Here is a 22,403-nt window from a genome sequence, read left to right as displayed (position 1 = left end):
AACAGCGCATGCGTAAGTTCCTTAAGGTGAGTGACTATTCACGTGACTTGTGCCACTCTATGTGTGTACACAAACAGATCGAGAGTATTGAAGCTCTCATGGGTCTTACCCTAGTTGAAACAACTACCTGCCACATGGGGGTTGGGGAGGGGAAACTCCTGTTCATTCTGGAGGGAGAGAAGGTAAACCAAAGTTTCCATCAAACGATGTGTGGGAGATGAGTTTCCAAATGCGTGTATAGCACACGCTCATTCACACAGTAACGAACCGGAAGGGTCCAGTTACAGCATTCACTGCATTCATACTCTTACTGTCTCAGGAAAAGAATCCAACGTTCATCCTATGGTGTTGCTCCCGGTCCTCCCGAATGTTGGAATGAGGCCACGGGGTCGGTGTTTTTGTAGTGTGCTCGTGGCTTAATTAGAAACATCCGCGCCCTCATGGCACTGAAAGACTGCCCACATTACTCATCCTGTTCTTTACACTCTTCTTATACCCCCGCGCCGGCTACGTGAGCCAGGACCCTCTCTGCAATCTGGCGATATCTGCGGCCCCTTGGCACTTTAAGACTGCCCGCTCGCTTCACTACGCCCATTTCAAACTAAGGTGATCGCTACTTGGGCCAGCACCCCCTCCGCAATTGGGACATCACCCGCGTACCTTGATTCTGACATACGCACCTCCGCGCATGGTTTACTGCGCCCTACCAACATTAGGCGATTACTCCATACTGGTTCCCTGGAAGCGAATCATTACTATTTCACCGCGGCACCCCCGCATAACCAGGGTGACCCCAGACGCGCTCTCTCCCTGAATCTCTATTTCCACGCCCATAACAACATTAGGCGATCACTTCTCACTGGTTCTCTGTTAACGAATCAGAACCCTCTCACCGCGGCACCCCCGCGTTACCTAGGCGACCCCGGACGCGCTCTTTCACCTCGCTCACACGTGACATCAACCTCACGGGAGTGTCCAGCGATTCGTTCCCCTTATTTGGGCATGCACCACCTTTGAGGAAAACCATTGGCCCCGCGCTGCAGCCATGACTAAACCAGGCACCCCGTCGCACGCATCCTTCTCACGTCCACTCGGGACACCGGAAACCACACACCAGGAGCCACTTTTCAGCCTCAACTACCCAGCGCTGTTTCTAATTAAGCCACGAGCACACTACAAAAACACCGACCCCGCGGCCACATTCCAACATTCGGGAGGACCGGGAGCAACACCATAGGATGAACGTGGGTTTCTTTTCCTGAGACAGTAAGAGTATGAATGCAGTGAATGCTGTAACTGGACCCTTCCGGTTTGTTACTGTGTGAATGAGCGGGTGCTATACACGCATGTGGAAACTCATCTCCCACACATCGTTTTATGGAAACTTTGGTTTACCTTCTCTCCCTCCAGAATGAACAGGAGTTTCCCCTCCCCACCCCCATGTGGCAAGTAGTTGTTTCAACTAGGGTAAGACCCATGAGAGCTTCAATACTCTCGATCTGTTTGTGTACACACATAGAGTGGCACAAGTCATGTGAATAGTCACTCACCTTAAGGAACTTACGCATGCGCTGTTTCTTTTCATTATGTCATGTAATTTAATGTTTCTTTTGACCCAGTTCTACAGGTTTATATATATTTGTTTGTTCACTCTTTCCTATATCTCCCTATAGGCTTGACGTTCGGAAGCCATTTAGGAAGCAGAGTGCGGCCCTCGCCACACCCGCACAGTGGTACTTTCTTGCTACTTGTTGGTAAGAACGGAGCCCCCAGTTCAAACTTAGGTCCTGATGAATGCCCTGGACCCGCTCGGGCATACATGGCAGAAACATGTTGACCTTTCACGAGACGGTTAGGGGACACTAAACACCCCACTCACCGTCCTCTGTTTTTAGTATTATATAGTTATTGGCCACATTAAAATGTACTTTCTGGTAACTATAATGATTTTTAACTTCACTTTCCATTTCACGGGCCCCCACTTTTTAGTTTAGAAGTGCATCCCTGTCTCCAGGTGTATGCCCGCCCTCCATCAAACGAAGGTTTTGGAGGGCGAGGACTGGCCGATGATGAAGCATGACACCAGGTGGTGTGTGAGACCAGTCCGTTACTTTTTGTGAGATGTCCCAACTCACAATGGTTTTATAACTGTAGTAGGGTCACACTTCACTAGGAGCAGCTTTCTGTAACAAGGTTTGTGGCATACCTGTTGGTGCTGTCGCTGCTGGCTTCGTTGCTCCTGCATCTGCTGGCGTGGTGACTGTGGGTGGGACTCCGCCGCTCCCGATTGGCCCTGTACTCGCCACCGTCGTGCCCGCTGCTGGTACAGCTAGCCCACCTCCGGGCTTAACCTCATCTAACTGTGCCATTATCTGTCTGGCCTTTTCCAATGCATCCTCCACACTACCCGACACCCCTGCTGCCAGGGACCAGTTGCTCACTTTTTCCAGCCAAGGAAGTACTGCTGCTAGACTAGATACCAAATCGGGCTGAACAAGCGTGCTCCTGGATGGGCCCCTGGTCATACGGACCAGCAGGGCCTGTGGGGTGCCCCCGTCACTCCCAGCTGCCCATCAGTGGGGAAAGGGGCACACAGTGTACTTGGCTGACCCCACGCCAGAGCTCCTGCCCCTCATCGCTAGGCCGATCTCCCGCAATACCCGCATTAGGCTGACCACCGGTGCCATGTGGGACTGGTACGGGCTCCACAGACTGAGGCGCCACCCCCTCAGGGGCTGGCGCTGTGGCCCCTTCTGTCCCATCCCCTTCGTTAGGTAGAGGTGCCCCGCCTTTCCTAGGTCTAATCCGCTTAGGCACTGGGGGAAAAGCTGCCTTAGGGGCTACCCCAGTCCGCCGGGGCCTATCCTCTGCCCACTCCTGTCCATTCACCTTCTCCTTTAAAGCGGCTAAAATCTGCCCCATATCATCAACTTTCTTCACCATGGACTCCATTGCCCCCATTTTATGCATCATCGTCTCCATAAAAAATTATCCATGCGTGAACGCTGTTCGTTCCACTTCACCTTAGGGGCCATTTTGTATATCCACCCCAATACACTGAAACCACAATAGCACAGTAAACTAGCTACTGGAACCAGGGTCCTTCAATTCACAGTGCCACTCAATGGAGTAACCCGTTAATTAGGGCACACAACCACACCCTCAAAAACACCATTCCCACAATGGTACACACCCAAGCAGCCCCCTGGCCGGCCCCAGCGCCCATGCCACCAGAGCCACGCCCACCAGGTAGTATAGTGGGTCGGGTGAGTATTCTCCAACCCGCGTGGCTCCTGGTAGCGATGAAAGTGCAGGCCTGCCAGTACTGCCTCTAGGCAAAAGAATTCCTTGTGTTCCGAGCTCCCACAAAATCTTGGAAGACTACAAAGGATCTTCTTCCTCCAGCTCCTGTTGCCACATCCACCAGTCCCTGCGGTGGGTAGACCAAACCCAAAGGCTCCTGCTCTTTAGGTGTGCACAACACTTCCTGCCGAACGCCCTGCAGTCCCTGCAATGGGTAGAAAAAGAAAGCCAAATTGCTCTGCAAAAACTACCGGGGCACACACAGCAATGTATTGCCCCCAAAAACACTCCCTAAAACAATCGCAGGCAAAGGAAAAGGAAGCGGCGCACCCCGCCGGCAAGCAAAACCTCAGAGCGTCCTCTTCGATTACCCTGGGGCAAAGAAAACGGAAGCGGAGCACTCCCCCGCGCTCCGGTTGCTGAGCGCTCTCAGGCTGGCAAAAAACCTTGACGCGCTCCCCTGGGTGACCCCTGCGGCCCACTGAGTAGTCCCTGTAGTGGAGAAAAAGTGAGAAATTGCCCGGTCACCCATGCCCCCAGCTGCTCCCTGCCGGCAAGAAATCCTTGTGGACTCTCTGATGATCAGCTCCCCAAACCCTGCAGCGGAGATAAAGCAAGAAAAAGAAGCGTTGGGACCTCCGACTGAGGCGCTGACCCCGACACACGACCTGTCGGCTGGGGAGCGGCGAAAAAGAGACCGTCCTCTATGCTCCCCAGCCTTTTTAACTCACAGGGTCAGGCAAGCCGGTTCTGACTGGCCTGCCCGACGTTGGCTGGACGCGTGAACCGGAAGCACTTGTAAGTGCTTCCGGTTCATGCCCGGACAGCCAATTGTGTGTGGGGATCAGGGGAGGCAGGGCGCCACGTCACTTTTGTGCATGGTGCGCCCTGCCTCCCCCAGGTGCGGCGGCCCGACGCGACCGCCATACTGGCGACGTGCCCACCTTGCAATACTACTAATAATAATAAACACATATCTGCTAACCAGCATTAACATAGCCAGTTGTGGTTGCTGGTATTGTGAAGTGGTGGGGGGGGGAGTGGGGAGATGCAAAGTAAAGGAAAAAACGAATAAATATTAAAATTAACGGCTGCCTTCTTCCTCCCGATCCTCGCATCACGGACATCCAGGAACTGCTGCACACCACTCCCAGCTCCCAATCCCAGCGCTGCTCACATGCTGGAATTGCTATTCCCAGCATGTGAGCAGCACTGTATGGCCAGGTATTGCCAAGTCCCCCTCCCTTAATCAAACAAGACACTCTTTTACTTAAAAAAACTCTGATAGAGCAGTCAGATCTACCGCCCTCTTACCCCAAGGCAACAAGGTAGACAACACACCAGCTTGGATTAAGGGTCGTAAACCCTGGCCGTATTTTATTTCACAACAATAAACAAAACATTGATCTCAATATTTACACCATTTGTACAATACGCAGAAAGTCCGGTCCATTGCATTGGTTTGCTCATGTAAAGCGCTCCAATACCTTCGGGTCGAGTTCGCGCTATATAAATCTGCAAAAAAGAAAATGTACAGTGGGTCATTTGGCTCTCCTTAACATGTTTCTAATACATAGCCATTCCTATCGTAAGCTAAGTGATCAGCAACATCCTTTCTGCATATCCCTTTTTGAGCCTACAGCAAGGTCAATGACTGGTCCAAGATCAAGATCAAGCTAGGTCCCACCCTCCTACCGCAGTGCCCTTGTGCAGGAGGCCGAGTTCGTTGCGCAGGAGGCCCAGTTCGCCAGAATGTTATCTCACCCCGGGCACCCACTACGCCTTCAAAAATATCCCCATAAGAGGCCATGCAGTTATGCCCAGCTTACTTGTGCCCTTGCACGTGTGCGGGTGTTGACCAAAAGCCTACCGGAAGCGGAACTTCCCCTCCCCCGCACCCTTCCAGCCTACCGGCTGTAACTGCTCCTGGAGTTCCCTGAGAGACCATCTGTCCCCCCCTCAGGTGTCCCCATTTGACAATGGCGATGCCTGCTAAGGACCGTAAGCTATGTCCACCAATCATGACCTTACCGCCACAGGCCAGCATAGTTGCCCAACTATCTGCCCCCCCCCCACCTCCAGAAGGTCATGCTTTGCTACGCATTCCTACTAGCCAGGCAAGCAAATTATCCATGAACAACTAGTTACCGCTCGTAGAGAGGTGCACGCCATCCTGTAGGAAAAATGACTCCCCCTGGATGCACCCATGTGCGATTGACTGAAGCTTCGGGGATCGGAATAGCTTGTCAATACGATTTTTGATCTGTTTCACTAAATGATTCAGGGCCCACACAGACCCCCCCTCTCCACTGAAATCTGGGAACCATGTGTGACAAAGCCAGAACTGCTTGCGGGCATCTCTTTGCCAGCCACCCCACCTCTGTAATCAGGGCTTCCACTACACCTTTCCCGCCCAAATGCACCAGGTCATTACCCTCTAAATGCAAGATGACCACTGCAGGGGGTACCCGCGTCCTTTCTAGCAAGCTTACCATCATTTTCCTGAGCTGGCCAAAGCGTAGGCCTCCCTGTCCGTTAAAAGACACATTGAAGCTGGCCTGACATGTTCTGTGTGCGTAATTGCCTGAAAATAAAAATTGTTTCAACCTGCTTACATATGAGTGCCCAATAATCCACACGTCCATTTCCTTGTGCTCCCAGGCGGGTACCTGGGGCGCAACAGGAGTCGATAAGCGATGAACTGGTGCAAGCTTCCCCTCTGCGGAACAGGATGTGGAAACTGCAAGTCAAACAAGCAGGCGAAAATAAATGGGAGTGACATGAAACCAACTTTATAGCATATGCAGCCACACATCGCACTGGTTACAGTCTGGGGACCACCTACCAATCCTCTGCACATCGCTCCCGGAAAAACCTCTGGCCGTTTCCTCGGTGGCGGCCCCTATTCTGAAGGAGTGAGTCCCAAAACTGACTGGGTCTAAACCGGCCATCTTGATGGCTGCACCCATGACCCTCCTGAATTGCAATGTAGTGAGTGGGTCCCATCTTCATGCATTAATAACGGACCACGGGCCCCGTGGCTTGTGTTCGAGGAACGCCTCCAGATTGACGATGGGGCAGCAAATGCTCCCCTCTGCCCTTTGTAACACCACTCTGTCCCCTCTACCCTTCTGATCGGTCTTAGACTTGGGAATGGATATGAATAGGGATTCTCTTTGCACTGTTACGTGACTGTAGTCCCCCCTGCCAATCCTTTTTAGGTCTCGCCTGAGCCAGCGCTTTAGCGCTACTCTGGCGAGAGCTTTAGTAAACGGGGGATTTGGATGTGCAAACTAGTGCTTTTCAGGCCTCCAAATACAGTGCATGTGCACCGGGCGCGTGCACCATTTGTCAGCCTGCCGATTCACATTCGCGGCCGCTTTGATGTTCTCAGTGAGCCGCGCGGCCACTGAGAACATCAAAGCGGCTGCGAAAGTGCTCACCATTTGCCACCCCCTCCCTTTGCGTTTTAGTAACAAACAAAACACTCCTGGCCAACTTCCTCAGAGCGTGACAGGCAAAAAGCTTCATACTAGAAGTTAAAGACAGTAATGGGATAAAGCGCTCACGAGAGGTAGCTAAAACTGTTGCTTTCAGGATTTCTATATGGACCGCTACAAGAGAAATCCTACAAGCCCAACTCATCGCAAACAATATTTATTCAATTTTATTTTCGGATAGACAATCCCAAGGAGAGGCAGACCGTCTCAACACATGGAACTAAAGAACCACACAGCGATGCCCTTAAACCTGCTTGCAGGACCCACTCCAAGCACGCGCCTTCCCCACTGAAGGCGGACTATAAACTTCCAATATCTTGAATTTTCTTTCCTACGCAGGTTCTTTAATTCGGTGACTTTCAAAACTCTTTTCTGTTTTTCACCTTATGCATTTCCGCTCGTAGCCGGGTTCACCATCTATCACAAACTGTTCGGCTTTAACGTCCGCTGTCACGTCATTACCCAGGGGGTCACCACACAGGTGGCCTTTCAGCAGTGAACTACAAATCTGGTTTCACGTTCCTAACGCGCTGTGTGATCTTGAGTAATCTCACCAGCTGTGCAAGATTCGGGAAGCATCGCATTCACCACGAGGGACAAACCTATCATATGACTGACGCACAGTGTGCTCTTGTCACGTTCTGTGCAATCTGAAGCAAGCAACTATTCCGGGACACAGGTGTTGAACCACAGCCTCACATCCACCGTGTCTGAAATACACCTACTATATTTGAAAGAAATCGTAATAAATAATGCTAGATACTGTTGAAGATTGATTTTGCACTTTACTTTTCAGTAATACCTGCATTGGACAGTACTTGCATCAGGTGGGCGGTGTCCCACCATTACCAGAAGAAGGTTTTTTCACAAGTAGCTGAACGGCTGGAACATATGTACAGCTGAGGTTACACTGTACAGCGGTGTGATCCGTGCAACAGGTGTGCAATCACATGATCACAAGTCCCTGCATGAAACTGCACCACACCCACCCTGAGCACCGAACACCACAGCAAAGAGCAGGACACAAGAACACAAAATGAAGCCTCGTCTTACTGAAGCAAGTGAGAGGCTTCGAGGTACATTCAAGGCAGAGGATGAGGGTTCATCCCTCAGGGTGGGACATGAGGATCCTCGCACAGATGGTGTACCCCACACCTCCATCACTAATCTCCAAAACTAGAAGATGCCACAGGAGCACCTCCTCAGACCCCAATGGACGGGGGTAATAACATCTGGCATCAATAATGTGCATGAGGGAATGAATATAGAAAAACTGAATATTTATAAAATACCTTCAGTACATTATAAACACCACAAATGCAAACCGAGGAAAACACGAAAAGTATGGCATTTATTCAAGAATTGGGTTCATATACACAAATATTCCAAACCACTGTGTAAAGATTTCATCAGTAATAAATAATGGGAAAAGATATGCGCTCGGTGTGGGCACACAGTGAGGATAGTGAAGGTGGCCATACAAAAACAAGCATTGGCATAGCCAATAGGTCTCGCTTTTAGGACCTTATAAGTATTTAGTTATGTAGTACAATATCCATGGTGCTATACATCAACTATTGCATAGCTAAAAACGTATAAGGTCCCAAATGCGAGACCTATTGGCTATGCCAATGCTTGTTATTCTTTGCCACCAGTTTCCCAACCCTGAAAGCGCCATAGAACACCAGTTGAAGCGCTGCTTCAAAGAGGAGTGCTTCACCCGCTGACTTACAAACTGGACTCAGTGCACCTAGCAGTGCCGACAGAATGTTAATACCTATCGGGCGCCTTAAATCCAGCTGGGAACCTTGCAGGCGCTGCCACGCTTTCAGCGCCTTTCTTACTATAAATGTAATGATGGGGTTGCACTTGCCCTGCATTTTTGCAAAAAATGAAATTTCTGCTATATAGCGTTGTCCTGATGTCACAGAGCGCCCCCCATCTTTTATTGCTCTCAAGAAGGAAAACACTGCCCCAGTATCCTGCCAGGTACCCTCCCCCAAAAAGTTGCAATATGCCTCAACCGCCCCTTCATATGCCCACCTTGTCCTGGGTGCTAGGCTAGCTGCCACGAAGTTTGGTAACTGGGGGCACCATGATGTCAAAGTTGGTCTGGGAAAGGCGTCGGGTTCTCTGCCGCTTTTGGGTGGTGGGACCTGAACACCTGCATCTTAAAGCGAGAGAGCATGTCAGCAGCATGATTCAATACACCTGGGATGTGCTTCGCCCTAAACAGAAGATTCAATCTCATGCACAGCAATATTATTTCCTTCAACAATCGCAGGATCATCTTACACTTTGCGGATTGATGGTTGATGCATTCAACCACAGACATGTTGTCAGACCAAAAGACCACAGATTAGTTCCTCAGCTGTACTGGCCAGATGAACAATGCCACTAAGATGGGAAATACTCTCAAGAAACCAATGTTACTTGTGAGCCCGGATTCCACCCACCATGCTGACCAGCACTGTGCCACCCATTCTGTACCTAAAATGACGCCAAATCCTTTGCTACCTGCATTCATCAGACCTATCTCCGGGCTGGCCCTGGGTGGGCTGAGCCACACTACCTTGCCATTGAAGTCACGAAGAAATGCCATCCGAATCCGCATGTCCTGCCTGACCTCACTGGACAACCTAGTATGGTGATGTTTTTCTTTGAGACCTGACATTGCCTGGGCAATGGTGCGTGAGAATGGCTGTGCCATGGGAATGACCTTTAGTGCAAAATGTAACTGTTCCACTCTTTGTTGGAGCTGGTGCAGCGTAGCCTTCTCCTTCCTCAGGCATTGCTGCAATGCTGCCCTGAACGCTGTGATTTTTTTCTTTTGGCAGATGTGAGACCCCATTCACTGAGTCCAATTCTATCCCTAGGAATTTGATTTCTGTGGTTGGCCCGACCGTTTTACCTTGTTCCAAAGGCAAGCCAAAGTCATGCATGAGCGCACAAAACTTCTGCAGTGCCCACCAACACTCTTGAGAGCCTGGTGCTCCTAGGAAAAGGAAATCATCTAGGTAATGTAGGACTGACTGGTGCCCCGTCACCTGTCCAAACACCTATTCCAAAAAGGAAGTGAACGTCTCAAAGCATGAGCAAGAAACAGAACACCCCATCCGCATGCATATGTCCATGTAATATTTCCCTTGGAACTGGAAAACCAGCAGGTGAAAATCTAGTGGATGTACTGGCAAAAGGCGGAAGGCTGATTCAATGTCTGATTTTGCCAAGAGTGTGCCAGGCCCCAGCCCCCAGCCCCCTAAGCATCTCAATTGCTTGATCAAAAGATGCATATCTGACCATGCACAGCTCCCCATCTGTGGCATCATTCAGTGATTGGCCCCGGGGGGGGCGATAGGATGTGAATCAAGCGGAACTCGCCCTATTCTTTCTTGGGAACCACTCCCAATGGAGAGCACACAAAGCCCTCCAATGGTATTATGTCAAATGAGCCTGCCATTCTGCCCAAACTTAATTCTTTTTCTATTTTTGCTGCTGCCACCCCATTATTGGACCCCACAGATAGTTGATCGTGACAGTGTGACACCCCCACGTAGCCAGGTGCAAGGATTCTGAAACCGTCCCTGAAACATTCCAATAAAATTCTAGCAGAGTTAGGGCAACTGTACTTATTGAGCCATGTGATCAGCGCACTGGTTATGATGGGGACCGAGCTTTCGTGAGGGATACACCCTCAATCCTGTTTTTTGCCTCCCCTGTCCTTTGATTTTTTGAAACACTTCGACTCAGGGTGTGATGTGCGGATGTAGAAAGAACATGCATGTTTAAACTTGAATGTGCCGCCGCCCTGGTGCATGACTGCTTGTTAAAGTCCCAACATGCCCCTTTCTTTCCCCAAGCTAACTGGAGGGCCTGACCAAAAGGACTGTCGATGCGAGTTGTCTTGTGCCACATACTTCATGTGACTCAACCATAGAATCATGTCAATTTGGTCGCATTTAAGTGCAGGGTCAGTTGCCTTCGCTCTTCTAAACGCTTTATCATAATCCTTCCATCCCACACCACCATATTCATCATGTGCACAAGCAATCCTATTCTGGTAACATGCCATTTGTGTACCCAAACCCAGGAAACATTCGGACATAATTGCCTTATAGTTAGAGAAACCCTTGAACCAATTGACAAGTATCTCATCCACCTTCTTCTTTTGTAGCCAACTAGACCACTCCCTTGGGTGTGCCCACTCCTTGTTCTTTTCAGCTTCTTCCTTCTCAGCATTATCTACCAACAAGGAAAACATATTGACATATTCCCCCTTCCAAATTTTTTCTTTCACTTACTGTGAAACATGCCTCCCCAACCTGTCCCTGGAAGAGTGCAACTTGCCCAAACCTAAGTTTGGCAATGTTTGAGGCATACCTGCTGCTGGTGCCTCCGGTGCTTTCGCCTTCCCCACATCCAATGGCGTGCTTATTGCGAGAGGGTCCCCTCTGGTCGCCTTAGGTTCCGCTCCGCTAGTCGCCGCATTCCCTGCTGGCACCGCCTGCCCCCCTCCTGCCTTGGCCCCCTAAAACTGCACCACCATTTTTTTTAGCTTTCTCAAGTGCGCTCTCTTCGCTACGCAATGTCCCTGCACCTGTTGCTGGGGTCCAGGTATCTGCCTTCTCCAACCATGGTAACACTGCTGCCAAACTGGCTTTCAAATCAGGCTGCCCAGGCGCCCCCCACAATGTGCCCTCTCCCGCAGGGATGCTTGGGGCCAGGGGTGGGGAATTGGTACCAGATGTACCTGGTTGACTACCCCCTCAGTACCCAGCGGAGTCACCGTTGATGGTACATGCACATTACCAGATGTACCTGGTTGACTATCCCCCTCCGTACCCGGTGGAATCACCGTTGATGGAACAGGCACATTACTTGCTGCCGGCGGCTCTGCTATCACCAATGCAGCCCCTTCTGTTCCCCCTACTCCTGTAGATGACAGAGCATGGCTCCCCCTCCACTGGCTCTAACTCTTTTGGGCACCGGAGGGAATGCCGCCTTATGGGCCACCCCTGTTTGTCTGGGCCTGTCCTCCGCCCCTTCCTGCCCATCCACTCTGCTCCTCAGCTCAGCCAACGCTTGCCCCATGTCCTCCATTTTCTGCATCATGCATTCCATAAACTTGTCCACGCGTGAGCGCAGTTCGCTCCTCTTTGCCTTAGGGGCCATTATACAAAAGAGCCCCCACAGCCTTGCAAACACTAAAAACTTTCTATACCCTTGGCTTAAAAAACTCCTTAAAAATAGAGCACCACGGCACACATGACAATACTTCCCACTAACAACACCAATTGAAAACAAGAGAAGCAAGACTACACCTTTCTAAAAAAGCAAAAACATAACACAGCTGCTCACCCTACACAAAGGGTAAAACCACTTTTATGACCACTTAACAATCAGCTTCGTTTTACCAACATCAAAACACCCCACTTCTCACACAATTGTCTGCAGTGCAGCCCAAAAAACCTACCTTCTCACAAAAAAAACTTTAAGCTGAAAATTCCTGGGTTTTCAGCAGGGACCAGCTAGGAATCTTCAGTGTGCCATGAGCCAAACTCAGCTGGAGCCACCACCGCAACACCATTCGTGCAGGGCGGTGAGCATTCACTCAGACAGCATGGCTCTGAGCTCTTAAAGTGGCACACTGGTAAAGGGCAGGCTGCAGCTCCCACACGATGTTCCTGTCCCATGGACAAATCTCCAACGACCTGCAGGCAAAGACATATAAGGTATGGAGCAGGGAAGAAAGAGACCGATCCGCCGCTCCACAGCTTTTTTATTCAGCCTTTGGCCAGGGAGCCGGTTGGAACCGGCTTCCCTGCCGTAATTACTTCATAATTACCCGGAAGTGCCTCATGTGCTTCTGGGTCAACCTCCCACTGCCCAATCAGGTGTGGCATGAGGGCGGGGCCGCCTGCATCACTGCTGTGCGCGGCGACCCCGCCCGGCCTCCGGGGGACCGGCACAACCGCCATACTCGGCGGCATGCCTGATTCCTGGTCCCGCCTGTGGAGGATTGGTCTCTTCACCTCGGTTCGGTGCTCAGACTTGGACGGGGAGCCAGTGTTGGTTTCTCCACCCAGCTGTACAACGCAGTTAGGTGGAGAAAGGCTAAGTGGGCTGGCCAAACCGTCATGCTCACTTGACAGTGCCCACCACTCCCCCTTCTTCTCTCGTGCTGCAGCTGCAGTGCCAGAGGAAATGGCCCACCCCTCTCTCAAGCCGAGCCTTTAGGACAACAAGTACAATGCCAATAAAAATGTTTTAATATCATTTTATTTTTGTTGGTGGCCTCTGCTGGCTTTCAGCAAGGGTGTGACGCGCCTTAGCCATAATGGAGGAGCTGCCCCTGATGTCATCACTGTAATTGAAAGCATGCATGACAGATTGAATCACTTGACGAAAAATATCTTGAAATATCCCAGCATCTGATCACACCCCAAAACTCAGTTTCTTGTATCTGGACAAACCAACATGAGTCGAAAAATTAGTAAGGCACCATTAGTAATCTTCTAGCTAGAGTTGATGGTATGCTCTATTCAAGTCAAGACGGGAAATGACCTTGGCTTCATTCAATTGCATGATCATGTCTGCTATTTGGGGGCCAGGGTGTCTCTCCTGCTCAATGGCCTTGTTTGCCTGGCACATATCAACACAAATGTGCACCGCTCTGTTACTGTCCTTTTTTGGTACGGCTATGGGCGAAACCCATGGCATAGGGCCTGTGGAGAGTTCAGTTATGTCATGCTTTAGCAATGTTTTAAGGTCTTTCTCTATAGCTTCTTGTGGATAGAAAGCAATACTGTGGTGCCTCTGGGCAACAGAGCCAATGTACTTGTTAATGTGTAACTGCGGTTTCATGTTCTGTTGTCATCCCAAACCATGAAACACGACGGGAACTGGCTCACAATTTCAAACTGAGCACACACAGATGTTGTTATTGAGGGATATCAATTCCATATCAGCAGCGGTGGTAAAGCTGAGCAAACATGCACTCGACGCAGCTCCTTGTAGAACATAAATGGTGGCTTCCACTCATTATTTTATGTTGCATAGTCACTGTGAATGACCCTTGACCTTCTAATGGTTTGGAAGTGGCCAATTGTATACCTTTGTGTCTGAAGGGGTGGGTCTTGGCACAGGCTGTTAAATTTATACACTGGCATGATATTAATCAACGCACCATTGTCAATAATGAAGGTTATTGAGTAACCATTCCCTTTCAATGTGAATTTGGGACAGTGTCCAAATGAGGTTTTCCGCTTCGTTTTTTTTGGTGAATTGTTTTGGGATTTCTATCTTCTTTACAGGCAGCTAGCTCCACTTGTGTCCTTCGGTAGAAATCACCGGTGCATATCTGTCTTCTTCATAAATGCTTGATAACGACACTGCAGAACCTTTGTATGACACATTTGACGATGAATGACTTTGCTTAGTTTCTACTTGTTGTAGCTGATGTTGCCTATTTGCTTTGTGGGCATGGCTAGAGTGCTCTTGGAACATTCTGGCATCTATCTTTCCTGTCTGCTGTGACGCACATGATTTCTCTTGGTCTCAGCACACTGTTATGGAATGGTTCTCTTTCCCAAAGCCCTTGCAAATTTGTCCTATGGTGGGACATTTACCTTCATGGGGAAATAAAAATCCACATTGGAAGCATAGCCTTGTTTTCTTCAAGAATGCCGACATATGCATCTGTTTTGAGCTTATGCTTACTTTTCACAGTTAGCGCTGATTTGTTACACACCATTCCTGCTTCCATGTCAGCAGCTTGTCATTCTGCTCATTCTTCCGCTCTTGCACCAAGTAGAATTTTCTCTAGACTGAGTGAGTCTCTTAGCATGCATCTTCTGAAAGGAATCAAAGAGACATCCATCGATCATTCTGAAACATATGTCTTTGGTATTATTAAATTCACTGAATTTACAGTGTTTGATAAGTGCATCAAGTCTTTCAACAAGCTTATCCAATGTTTGATCAGTTTGTAGTCATACTTAGTTGAAGATGTATCTTTCATAGTCGATGTTCGGCATCAGATTGAATATGGCCATGTATTACCAAAGGGGATAATGGACAGAGTGTTGAACATTGCAAACAGTCATCCCCAGTCAACTGATCTGGGTTTAATCCATCATCATTCTTTAGCTCACTCCGCCACCCCAGTTTAGACATGGCCACATGCAAATCAGTCTGACCCTGTGCCTCATGGGAACAGTCCAGCCCGAACTGCCAAGCCATGTCTTCCCTGGACTGGAAACAAGCATCCTGAGACCGGTTTCGGGTTCATAACCCTCATCAGCTAGGCTATCTTGAATCCAGTGGCAAAGTGAGCAAGGAACCCACGTCTGGGCATACCCTGCCAACTTAGGGCGAACAAAGGAAAACCAAAGGGGATGATGGACGGAGTGTTGAACATTGCAAACACTCACCCCCAGTCAACTGATCTGGGTTTAATCCATCATCTTTCTTTAGCTCACTCCGCCACCCCAGTTCAGACATGGCCATATGCAAATCAGTCTGACCCTGTGCCTCATGGGAACAGTCCAGCCCGAACTGCCAAGCCATGTCTTCCCTGGACCGGAAACAAGCATCCTGGGACCGGTTTCGGGTTCATAACCCTCATCAGCAAGGCTATCTTGAATCCAGTGGCAAAGTGAGCAAGGGACCCACGTCTGGGCATACTCTGCCAACTTAGGGCGAACAAAGCAAAACCAAAGGGGATGATGGACCGAGTGTTGAACATTGCAAACACTCACCCCCAGTCAACTGATCTGGGTTTAATCCATCATCATTCTTTAGCTCACTCCACCACCCAAGTTCAGACATGGCCATATGCAAATCAGTCTGACCCTGTGCCTAATGGGAACAGTCCAGTTTTGGTTTTGCTTTGTTCGCCCTAGGTTGGCAGGGTATGCCCAGACTGGGTCCCTTGCTCACTTTGCCACTGGATTCAAGCTGGCCTGGCTGATGATGGCTGGTTAGCCAGAAACCGGTCCCAGGATGCTTGTTTCCGGTCCAGGGAAGACATGGCTTGGCAGTACGGGCTGGACTGTTCCCATGAGGCACAGGGTCAGACTGATTTGCATATGGCCATGTCTGAACTGGGGTGGCGGAGTGAGCTAAAGAATGATGATGGATTAAACCCAGATCAGTTGACTGGGGGTGAGTGCTTGCAATGTTTAACACTCCGTCCATCATCCCCTTTGGTTTTGCTTTGTTTGCCCTAGGTTGGCAGAGTATGCCCAGACGTGGGTCCCTTGCTCACTTTGCCACTGGATTCAAGCTGACCTGGCTGATGACAGCTGATTAGCCAGAAATCGGTCCCAGGATGCTTGTTTCCGGTCCAGGGAAGACATAGCTTGGCAGCTCGGGCTGGACTGTTCCCATGAGGCAGAGGGTCAGACTAATTTGCATATGGCCATGTCTGAACTGGGGTGGCGGAGTGAGCTAAAGAATGATGTTGGATTAAACCCAGATCAGTTGACTGGGGGTGAGTGCTTGCAATGTTCAACACTCCCTCCATCATCCCCTTTGGTTTTGCTTTGTTAGCACTAGGTTGGCAGGGTATGCCCAAACGTGGGTCCCTTGCTCACTTTGCCACTGGATTCAAGCTGGCCTGGCTGATGATGGTTGATTAGCCAGAAACCGGTCCCAGGATGCTTGTTTCTGGTCCAGGGAAGACATGGTTTGGCAGTTCCGGCTGGACTGTTCCCATGAGGCACAGGATCAGACTGATTTGCATATGGCCACGTCTGAACTGGGGTGGCAGAGTGAGCTAAAGAATGATGATGGATTAAACCCAGATAAGTTGACTGGGGGTGAGTGCTTGCAAAGTTCAACACTCCGTCCATCATCCCCTTTGGTTTTCCTATGGCCATGTATTGCCAAGTCCCCATCCCTAAACAACCTGATTTGAATAACCCCTCATTTTCTCTGGGATTCCACACCCCTGTGGGTCCCCCTACGAGGCACAGATCGCACAAAACTACTGTCAGAGCTCAGAACATTTGGGTTAGGGATCATGACAACCCCGCCATATTTTATTTACAAACAATACATCATAAAATTATTGTTTCGTATTAATACACAGAAACCCCCATAACACTCCATACAATTTTATTTACATATGTGTGGATAGGTAACCTTAATAGAGACTCTAATACATAGCCATACCTAACCTCAAACTAATACAGTTTACATTGTCTCTGCGTATCCTGCATTAAGCCTACACGTAAGATTATGACTGGTCCAACTACCTGTGAGGTGTGTGTCCCCCCACCCCGGAGGACCTTGCACAAAAGGCCCGCCTGCCCAGAAGTTGACCTACCTATGGCGTAAAATCCCACCCAACACTGGAGGTAGGCCAAAAGCAGTAAAGCTGGGCCTCTAATAATAGATAACAACAAAACTGCTAGTACTGCAACTAATCTTAAACCTCAACTTCACTCATGAGGGCACATCTTGGGGAACAACAAAATGCGTCTAAGACCTTTGTTTTTTGTCGAATTAATCAATTAATTTATTTATTTTTATTTACATTTTTAACCTTCCATTTTCCAGAAAACATCAAGGATTAAACCATCCATTAATGGAACCTTCTTTGAACTAAATTCTTCACACCATTCATTTGTTCACTCCAAACACTCTGATCTCACACACCATTCACTAATCACATTCAGCCATTCAAAAACATACATGTACAAAATTAGCAAAATTTGACTTGAAAACACACGTCGAATTCTTTTTGTCTAGACCACAGAAGAAAGGACCTTGTGATGTGACCATAAGAATTTTGAATGTTTCAAAAAAGAAACAAATATAGGGATTACTTAGTCTAGTAATTTCATCTGTCCAGTCCAGCCAGCCTTGTCCTGAGTGCTCGGCTGGCTGTCAGGAGGTCCAATAGGTTTGTGCACCAAGTTGCAACAGACAGTCTGGAAGGGTGTTGGGGATTCCGCTACTTCCGGGTTGTGCGACCTGGACACCTGCATCTTGAAATGAGACACAGCATCAGCTGAATTATTCATCACCCTGGGACATGCTTGGCCTTAAACTACACATTCAGTTTCATGCATTGCAGCACTATCTCCTTCAAAAGTCGCAGTGTCATCTGATATTTAGCTGACTGCTGGTTAATGAATTCCACCACTGTCATGTTATCGGACCAAAAGATGACTGATTGTTTGCGAAGCTGATCTGACCAAATGGTCAATACCACCAGAATGAGGAAAAGTTCCAAGAAACCAATGTTGATAGTCAAACCTGACTCTACCCAAAATGGGGGCCCATGCTGCAAGCACCATGCTGGGCCCAGGATAGCACTGAACCCTTCGCTACCTGCCGCATCGGTCAGCTAGCCCAACTCCTCCATTGACTTGGGGGGGCTGGGCCACACCACGGTGCCATTGAAATTTCGCAGGAATGCCATCCAAATACGCGTGTCCGGCGGACGTCACTGGACAACCGGGTGTGGTGGTGCTTTTCCCTTAGGCCCGACATTGCCTGCGGGATGGAACGCAAAAATGGGTGGGCCATGGGGATGATTCTCAATGCAAAATTGAGCTGCCCTACAGTTTTTTGTAGCTGGTGCAAGGTGACCTTATCCTTACTCAAGCACTCTTGCAGCACGAGGGAGAAAGCGGAAAACTTCACCTGCGGGAGCCAGGATACCCCAGTTTTAGATTCTAGCTTGATACCTAAAAATTCAATGACTGTTGATAGCCCTACGGTTTTGCAAGGAGCTGGTGAGACTCCAAATTTGCCCCTCAGTGCGCAGAAAGACTTCAATGCCTTGCCAGACTCTGTCGAGACTGGTGATCCAAGGAAGAGAAAATCGTCTAAGTAATGCAAAACCCACCGATGGTCCGCCTCCACCCATTCAAGAAAAGCACAGAACTTCTCAAAGTATGACAGGAGACTAAGCAACCCATGGGCATGCACTTATACATATAGCCCTTCCCCTCAAACTGAAAACCCAGCAGATGAAAGTCCTGAGGGTGCACCAGGAGTAGGTGGAATTCTGACTCTACGTCCGATTTTACCAAGAGGGTACCATGCCCCAGGTACTGCAGCATTTGTATTGCCTGGTCAAGTGAAGTGTACCTGACTGAGCATAACATGCTGTCAATTGCATCATTTAGTGACTACCCCTTGGGTGCGGATAAGCTATGTATCAGACAACATTCACCCTGATCCTTCTTGGGAACCACCCCCAGCGGTATACAAACAAAATCCTCAGATGGTACTGATTCAAATGGTAGATAGCATTCTCTACTCTAGTGAACGTCCCCGTGGGCACAACCAAGCCCCCTGGAGGTTATCTCAACAGTTCGTGGTCCACGTTGTATGAGTGAATTAATCAATCACTATGGTTCTCGCTCATATTTATTTTTCATTCTTCATATGAATTCAGTTTGGTGCAATAACATTTTGTTTCATTCATTGATGATTTAACCGATGCATACTCCTTCTGCTCCAATGCATTTCGGGTTGTGCACCCTTCTTCAGGGAACAATGTCCTGTGAATTAATATAAATATGAACTAAATACACGAGGAGACTGGGTATGTGACTCAATGTCTTAAATTAATATGACTTGTGCTGTGAAAATATGATTATACGAATAAGTGTTAAACATTACGAAACCGGTGCTCGGTGAGAGTGCTGAGTGGGCGGTATATGGCTATTCATAAGCAGAAATAATTAAAAACAATCAGTGCCAGATCTTACGTGTGAAACAGAGAAAAAACATGAGTGCTCGGCGTGTGTGAGGTGATACGGAACTATTTAAAACGGCATGAACTAAACACTAGGGGTGTGAAAAAGGGTCGTAAGTGCTCAGCGGTGTATAAAAGTGCAAAATTAATAATAGGCGGCAAAACTAGACGCTAATATTAAAGGAACCACTGGGAATAATAAACTTACTGGAGTATCAGAGCATCGCGGTCTCCGACGGTTAAACCGAAGTGCAGATCTGTGATGGTTAATGTGAGTTAAACATCGTGTTCGGCCGTGGACATCGAAGATGGACTACAAAATTAATCATGCAACTACGGCGGCCATATAGAAGCGTGGCAAGACGGGTTAATGTGTATAGCATACTACTACTAGACTGGCGTATTTACAAGATGATGGCCAGTCTAAAGAGAGGGAATATATTTTGAAGGATTATACTGTGGTCTAGTGACCGTGAAAACAAATGATCGTAACAGTTTTCAATTACAATGTAAATATAATGTTTAAACTAACATAGTGGGGAGATGGAAGGTATTGCCATAGAGCCATTAATAACATTTGCGATAGTACAGAGTACAGAAAAAAATTGAAACATAAAAAACGGTGAAGAAAAATATGAAATGGAATAATAACAATAGTAATCAAAATATTACACGTCGTTACAGATCAGCCAATGACTATTACAAGTAACAGTTATATTCCATTCTATCATTCATTCTGAATGGTTTCATGGTTTCCAATAGTTTTATCCAATGGTTTTCTCTTTGCAATAAAAATGTATTGTCGTCACGTCCTTCTTGCTTTGTGATGACTTCTAAAATTAAGAATTTAAGCTGGCTGGTGTTATGCTTGTTTTCGGCGAAATAGCAAGCTACTGTTTAGATTTATGTTAATTTAATCTGGTTTTGATCTTGCGTTCGGTTTTGCTCACATACGCTTTACCGCAAGGACATTCCAGAAGATAAATAACGTTCGTGGTGTCGCATGTAGCCGTGACTCGGGAGTTTGATCTTGTTCCCTTTTCGTGGATGTGTGATCATATTTCCTCTGATGATGTTGTTACAATTATTACAATTGTGACATGGCATGGTGCCTGTGTGGTCGGTTTTGTCATCTTGGATTGGGCATTTCAGGATGTCTCCTAGATTATGACTTCTCTGGTATGCGAATATTGGTGGTTCATTGAATAAATTATTAAATTCATGTTCTTGTGCGAGGATAGACCAGTGTCATATGATGATTCGATGATAAGCCTTACTCACGGTGGAACATTTAGACACTGCTACCAAGCGTGTATTGTCCTTTTTCTCAGTTTTTGTAAGTAACTCGTTTTGAGTTTTTTGAAGGCTGCGTTGTTTAGCTTGTTCCAATATTGACTTGGGATAACCTCTATCACTGAATATCTGTTCCATTACGTTTATTCTTTTGATGACTACATTGGGTTGTGATACTATTCTTTTTACTCTTAACATTTGTGAACATGAAAGATGCTGTTTTAAGGTTTCTTGGTGAAAGATGTTGTAATGTAAGGTGTTGTTACGATCCGTTGGTTTACGATAAATGTCTGTTTCAAATCCAGTGTCCGTTCTGGTGATTTCTACATCCAAGAACGTGATGCGTTGCTCTTGTTTTTCTGATGTGAACTGAATTCTCTCATTTATATGATTTAGGTTATGTAATGCTTCCATGAGTTCTGTTTTTAGCCCGCTCCATATTACAAAAATGTCATCTATGTATCTGAGGAATAATTTACTATACACATTCCATGGATGTTGGGTTAAAATATGTTCTTCCTCAAATCTTTCCATAAAAAGATAAGCATACGCCGGCGCTGCGGAATTGACTGTTGAAAGAACCGATGTTCCTTCCAAGCACGTTTAAAGAAGGAGGCCAAAAGCTTCCTCATGGGTAAATTCCTTGTCTAATGCCTGCCATGCCTGACCTCAAGCCTGATGAATCTAAGACTATCGCTTCTTCCCCAGATCACAAACTCTCCCCGCAGAGAATACCTGGTGCCTATGATTTTACAGACTTTAACTATGATTGCAATCATACATTTGTGTCCCCCTTTTCCCCTATGTTTTCTACACCCCTGCCCCTCGCCATCCTTTTGTATAGTTCTTTATATTTCTGCACTTTAGACTTTGTTTGTACACCTCTGTATATATTGTAAAGCGCTCTGATACCCTCACGGGTCAGGTTCGCACTCTATAAAACACTAAAATAAATAAATAAATAAATAAATAAATAAATAAATAAATAAATACATAAATTTAAAATAACTTTGAAAAAGAGTGAAGTACAACAACTCCATCAGGAAGACTTTCATGTCTGGATCGATGTTTGTTTTCAACAATGTGTGTTCTATTGCTTCTATACCCGATTGGTGTGGTATTGAAGTATATAATGCTTTTAATCCATGGTACATAACAAAACAGGCTCTCGGCTATTGATTTTTACTTGTTGTAATTTGATCAAAAAATCGTTGTGTCTTTCACGGAAGTTTGCATTTTGATCACACTTAGTTGGAGATACCGATCTAAAAATTGACCAATAGGTTGGTGTATACTCCCCTTAGTGGATACAATTGGACGAAAGGGTGGATGTTGTATGTCCTTATGAATTTTCGGTAACATATATATGATAGGACTTTTGGGATTTTCCTGTATAAGGAATTTTTTTGTTCTGTCGTTGATGGTGCCATTTTCATAACTTTTGTTGATGATGTATTTCAACAAATTTTTAAAAGTTTCTGTGTGGGGTTGGTTTCCAATTTAGTGTAAATTGTTTCATCCGACACATGTTTGTCAACTTTGTTTTCATAATATGTTGTATTTAGAACCACTAGGGCTCCTCCTTTGTC

General features: G+C 47.4%; 1 long non-coding RNA gene across 1 annotated transcript in view; it reads left to right on the top strand.

Annotated features, from left to right (window-relative positions):
- Positions 1 to 22,403, top strand: part of LOC146798106 (uncharacterized) — an 81,831-nt gene that overhangs the window by 17,225 nt on the left and 42,203 nt on the right. The gene's annotated exons all lie outside the window — the stretch shown is intronic.

This window comes from Triturus cristatus, chromosome 9 (assembly GCF_964204655.1).
Source record: "Triturus cristatus chromosome 9, aTriCri1.1, whole genome shotgun sequence".
NCBI classification, from domain to species: Eukaryota; Metazoa; Chordata; class Amphibia; order Caudata; family Salamandridae; genus Triturus; species Triturus cristatus.
This window is presented reverse-complemented; position numbering and strand designations above follow the sequence as displayed.